This window comes from Sphaerodactylus townsendi, linkage group LG03, assembly GCF_021028975.2.
Source record: "Sphaerodactylus townsendi isolate TG3544 linkage group LG03, MPM_Stown_v2.3, whole genome shotgun sequence".
NCBI lineage: Eukaryota > Metazoa > Chordata > Lepidosauria > Squamata > Sphaerodactylidae > Sphaerodactylus > Sphaerodactylus townsendi.
The window spans coordinates 153,206,431-153,212,430 of NC_059427.1; the positions used below are offsets into that span (position 1 = coordinate 153,206,431).

Consider the following 6,000-nt stretch of genomic DNA (forward strand, 5'->3'; position numbering starts at 1 on the left):
TATTTTTTAACATAAAAAGACAACACAAAACACAAAAACATATAAAAAGAAATCAAAACCAAACACAACCCAATATACATCGTAAGGTGACTTCCAGCTGTCTCATCTTTGATTACAGGTTAATTCTAACTTCAATGCATACAATTAACATGTTGTTTCAGTCATTCTTCCTTAAATGTCTTTTAGTAATTACAGTCTACTGTTTTCTTTATATTTCAAACCCTGACACAACTTCTCTATTTGAGTAGTTTTTCAAAAGGTATTTTCAAAAGGGTTTCCACTTTCATGAAAAATTATCCAAACTGTTATTATTATTATTATTATTAATTTGATTTGATAAACCGCCCTACCTCTGAAGGGTTATCTCTCAATAAATCTGTCAGTTTTGCCATTTCTGCATATTCTGTAACTTTCAGAATTTAGTCTTCTTTTGTTAGTATCTTATTGGTGGATTCTGTACCGCATATTTATAACAAGTTGCAATTGTCATAAATGAACCTTTTTTCCTTTTTTCCGTTCACATGTGTTCCGTTTATGCATTCAGGAAGCAATCTGAGCCCACGAAAACAATTTGAATTGCTTTCACACCTTCACGTGAAAATGCTTCTCTCTCTCTCTCTCTCTCTCTCTCTCTCTCTCTCTCTCTCTCTCTCTCTCACACACACACACACACACACACACACACACACACACACACACACACACACACACACACACACTTCAACCATATCCATTGTAAGTTCTAACATTATGATTAGGAAAATCTTTGTATCTCTTCCCCTTGTCATACCACAAGTATCCATGCCAACCAAATCTCCTATCATGTCCTTCCAGATCCAGGAGTCTACTGTTCTTCAAAATCATCCATTCCCTTATCCATTCTAAACAAGAAGCTTCCAACTGCAATGTTAAATTCAGTAATGAGAAACACCTCTTTCCTTTGCATCCTGGACATTTTTATATTTAATTCTTGGTTTCTTGCCCTGCCAAATGAAGTAATATCTTTTTACCATTGTATAAAACATGATACTGAATGGATTATTGGAATGGCTAGAAACAAAAATAACATCCTTGGCAAACATTCATTTTTATCACAGATATTCTTCCGCAAAAGGACAAATTCAATCTATTCCATCTCAACGAGTCTCTCTAGACTTCTTTCCATATGATATGACATACAATTCTTGTTAGTCACCCGCACTCCCACATATTTTATTTTTTTTCATCACCATAAACCCAGATATCTATGTCAAATACATCTGTGATTTTTTTATCTATGTCTTTGGATAATATTTTGGTTTTATCCTTGTTCAATTTAAATCCAGCCAGCTCTCCAAATTCCTTTATTTTACTAAGCAATCTTTACACATTTTAATAGGGTTTTCCAATATAATCACCACACCATCTACAAGTGCTCTCAATTTATATGATTGTTTACCAATTTTCAATCCCCTAATCTGGTCGTAATTTCTTATACCTCTGTTAAATATTTCTAAGATCAGCATAAACAATAACAGTGAAAGAGGACATCCCTGTTGGGTTCCCTTTGTATCTTTCATTTTTCAGACATTTCACCATTCACAATTTTTCACAAAATTTTAGGATAAATTGCCTCTACACCTTTTATGTAGTTGTCTCCAAACCCCATTTTTACTAATGATGTTAACTAAAACAGCCAAGAAATGTTGTCAAATGCCTTCTCAGCATCTAAAAAGGCTAATTCTTTATCATTATGTTTTTCATAGTACACATCTGGGTAATCTCAATTGTCTTTTGGGCAAAAAGTCACTCTGGTCTTCGTGTATAAAAGATCGTAAGACACTTTTTTAACCTTGCTGAAAACAATAATCAATATTTGAAAGAGAATTTGGTCTGTAATTCTTCACTTATATCTGTCCTTTTGGAATCAAGCTTATATGGGCTTCTCTCCATGTATTTGGCAGTTTCTTCTTTTGTAAAATCTCCATCATAATTGCTGAAAGTGGGTTTATCAACATGTCTGCAAACTGTTTGTAATATAGTTCTGGCAATCCATCTGGTCCAGGTGCCTTGTTTAATTTCACTTGGTTTAAAGCTTCAACTAGTTCCATTGTTGAGACTGGGCTATTTAATGTGTCCTTTTGCCTTTGAGATAACCGCGGTAAGTTTTGTTTATTGGTGTACTCTTCAGTATTGCTGTCTTCTGACTTACTATTTTCATACAATTTCAAATACTATTTATAAAATACATTCCTTATATTTTTCTCATCTGATACCATATTGCCCTTCCAGCATATTTTAGTGATGAAACTATTTTCTTTTGCCTTTCTTAATTTAGCAGCTAACATCTTTCTTGGCTTCTTGGCAAAGTCAAAAGTCTTTTGTTTGGCAAAATTCAGATTCAATTCCATTTCTTTTACAGTCAGCCTTGATATTTGTTGTAAAATCTCAATGCTTTGCACCATCTCTTTCTTATTGGGGTATTTTTTTCAACTCCCTTCATTGCTATCAAGTCCAGTACATTTTGTATTTTCTGTTGTGACAGCTTTTTATTTAATATATTCTGTCATATTATGAATCCTCTCATAAATGCTTTACTGGCATCCCATACCATGTTTAGGTCTGCTCCTTTTTCTAAGTTTAATTCAAAAAATTGCTGCAGTATTTGTTTTCCCTTTTTAACTATCTGTGATTTTTTTAAAGCAATGAGTCATTTAATTCCAACTAAGTGTAGAACTTTCCCTTTTCCATGAACTCCACTGCATTATGGTTTGCAAAAGTTCTAGGTAAAATGTACATCTTTTGTATGTTTAGCCCTAAGGGCTTTGAAATCCAGACCATGTCAATTACTGAGGGAGATTTGTATCTTTCCAAGAAATACATTTGTTTTCTTATCAACTTTTTGCAGTGTTATTGTCTTTGCCTCTGGGGGTTTTGTTTGTTTTTGACATCTCCTGATATCACTGTGTTTGCCTCTGATTGTTTATTATCATCATCCAATGTGGTCTGTAACTTGGTAAGAATCTGAACCAGGTCTGCTATATTAGGATTTTTAATATAAATGTCAAATTTTCCATTTGCACACTTGGTGAAGTAGTGTGTGAAGTTGAGTCGCTCTTCCCCAACTGTTTAGGATCTTTGCTTTTAACCAAATTTTGCTTTGCAGCCTTCTCAAAAAATCACTTAAATTTCCCCTCCTTAAAGGGTTGTAATCAAACTTCAAGTCCAAATTCTCCCATTTTTACCCCAAAGCTTTCCCATTTTTCCTGCTGTTCACTGTCACATATTTTAAAAGCCTGGGCAGAAATATAATGTCCAGCTCTTTCCAGTGGCGTAGATGCCATGGGCACATCTGGGGGCCAAAAGCCCCGGGCTCCTGCCGTGGGAGTCACATGCGGGCAGAAAAGTCACCCCCACTCCACTTCCAGGAAGGAGGAAGGTCATGGCTGGGCTTCAGTGCGATGTGTACGCACCACCTGGGCCAAGACTGGGTGGCTGGGCCTTGCCCCCCATGGCACACACACACACCCCGTGGCACCCTGCCCATTCCCCACCACTTACCTAAGTTCAGCTGGCTGCAAAAAGCAGCCAGCTGAAAAAGTAGCCTGGTGGGAACTACACTTCCCAGGAGACCTTGCAAGCCCCCCCTCGGGGAAGCCTCTGCAGGAGTTGGGGCTCACAAGGTCTCCTGGGAAGTGTAGTCCCCACCTGGCTGCTTTTTAAGCTGGCTGCTTTTTAAGCTGGCTGCTTTTTGCAGTCAGCTGAACTCAGGTAAGTGGTGCAGGGGGCACCATGGGGGGCAGGGCTTGGGTGCCATTTCTCCTCCCTACACCACTGGCTCTGTCATTTTTCACCACTGGCTCTGTCACCACCCTTCTGTCATTTTACTTCCCTATTAAATTCTGAATCTCTGCATCAGTTAAGGTCAACGCTTTTCCCTTCCAGATCACCACCTCCTCTCCTTCCCCACCAACAGTCTGCTGCTGCTTAAACATCAGATGTTTACTTCATCCAGCCAATTAAAACTTTGGGTTATCATAACCAACTAGCCTTGCCATTAATCTTCTCCCAATAAAAACATTTTGTGCTTTATATTTATAACCTCTTATCAGTTAGTGGATTCCTTCAGTTTTGTTATTAACATGTATTGCTTTTTAAACTCGCAGTTCAGTGCCTGGTCGTCCAGTCAATGTATATCGAAGAAAAACAGCCAACAGCCTGCATTTAGCAGCAAACATCAAATTCTAAGATAGCTTTTTAGATAAAGTTAATCCAACTTTATAGACGGAAGAAATCTAGCCTGGAACAGCTTCAGTCTTCTTCAGAACTCCTCATTAGGCGCTAGCCGTCCCATCTCTGGTAAATCAGCGCAAGAGGAGACAGATGAATCCTCCGATTCACCGTCTCCTCAAAAAGTCACCTTCTGGAGCTCAGTGGGTAATCTTAAATCACATTCCTTTATCTGGAGCGGAAAGGTCAGGTCTGGGGTAGCCCCCACTCCTGAAAAAACCCTGCTGGGTTTCTCTGCTATCACAGAGGACATGCAGCTGATTCCAATACCAGATTGGATGTCCAATTAATGGGCTGCTTTCAAGCAGGTTCTATGAATTTCTACTTTAAGGTGCCCTAGAATTTCTGCTTTAAGATGCCTGAGCTCTCCATCCAGTGAGTAGACTCACACCTGATGGGGTAAGGAGACAAGCACAAAAAATGGTCCTGGGACTCCTCCCACTCTGGGTCATGAGTAACTTTGCCAGTTGGGATGCTGACCAACAGGCAGACAATGGCTCTGCCAACTGGTGCTTTTCTTGTTTTTATTCAGATATTTATACCACACTTTGTCTCTCCAGAGTAGCTTATATATCATTCTTCCCCATTCAACATTATCCCCAGTCCTCACTACCTAGGTAAGGCTACAAGTGTACGACTGGCCCAAGGTATCCCAGCAAGCTTCCACAGTGGGGGGCAGGGGGTAAATTCTGCTCTGGTTCTTCCAGAATCTTAGCTCCCCAGTGAGCACCTTTCCACTCCAGATGGATTCACTACCTTATCACTGAGCCCCTGCCAGCATCACCAATTGGCCATGCTGGCAGTGGCTGATGGGAATTGTAGTCCATAACATCTGGAGTGCCAAAGGTTTGCCACCACTGTCCTAGCCCATCATTCCAACCACTATACCACACCAGTTCCTTGTGATTTGTTATGTGTTAGGGATAGACAGCTTGGAAAAAATATGGAAATTTGTTTTTATTATATGCACAACAATGGAAAACTTCATCTGTACCTACAACAGAAGCATGGCTTGAGAAGTTGTTTGAACTGGCAGATATGGCTAAACTTCTTTGATTAGAGAAAAGAACGTTTAAATGTATTGATAATTGGAAACCTCCATTGGACATTTTGCGTAAAACAAAAAAAACGAAATGATGATTTGTGGATTTGAGAATTAGATAAGGAAGCAGACAGACAGGCAGGCAGACAGGCAGGCAGGCAGGCAGGCAGGCAGGCAGACAGACAGACAGACAGACAGACAGATATGATCAGTGACAGACAGGATGAAAGCTGTTATATCCAGTCATGTCAAACACCCTCTACAAAAATCTCATTCTTGGCCTCTTTGTTTCCATTCCAGCACTTTTCCCAAATTGGGCTTGCCTTGCCCACAAACGCCTAGGCTGCCATCATAAACTGTGGGTCGATTATTTTGAAAACACCATTTCCTTTTCCTGAAAGATGGGAAACATCCCCATTGGTCAGGTACCCAGACAGGCACCCTTGTTTGCCACTTGTTTATTGCCTGCCCAGCCACAGTGAGAATATGCCTTCAAGTGCAATACAGGCCCCTTCCATTGCCCCAACCCCCAGTCATAAAGCAGGAAGCTCCCTCTTCCGCCATGCGCCTGTCTCAAGCTCGATCGCTCAGGGAAGCTCTGAAATGTACAGAGACCTTGTCCTTCATTCTTTCTCATTACAGACTCTGCCAGATGCTGTTTGATCTTTTTGCTGGCTGGAAAGCGTGCA

The 6,000-nt window shown here is 40.0% G+C and overlaps 1 protein-coding gene across 1 annotated transcript in view; it reads left to right on the forward strand.

The window, feature by feature from the left end:
• The window catches only part of LOC125427941 (noelin-2-like), a 115,674-nt gene that overhangs the window by 22,908 nt on the left and 86,766 nt on the right, over positions 1-6,000 (forward strand). The window lies entirely within an intron of this gene.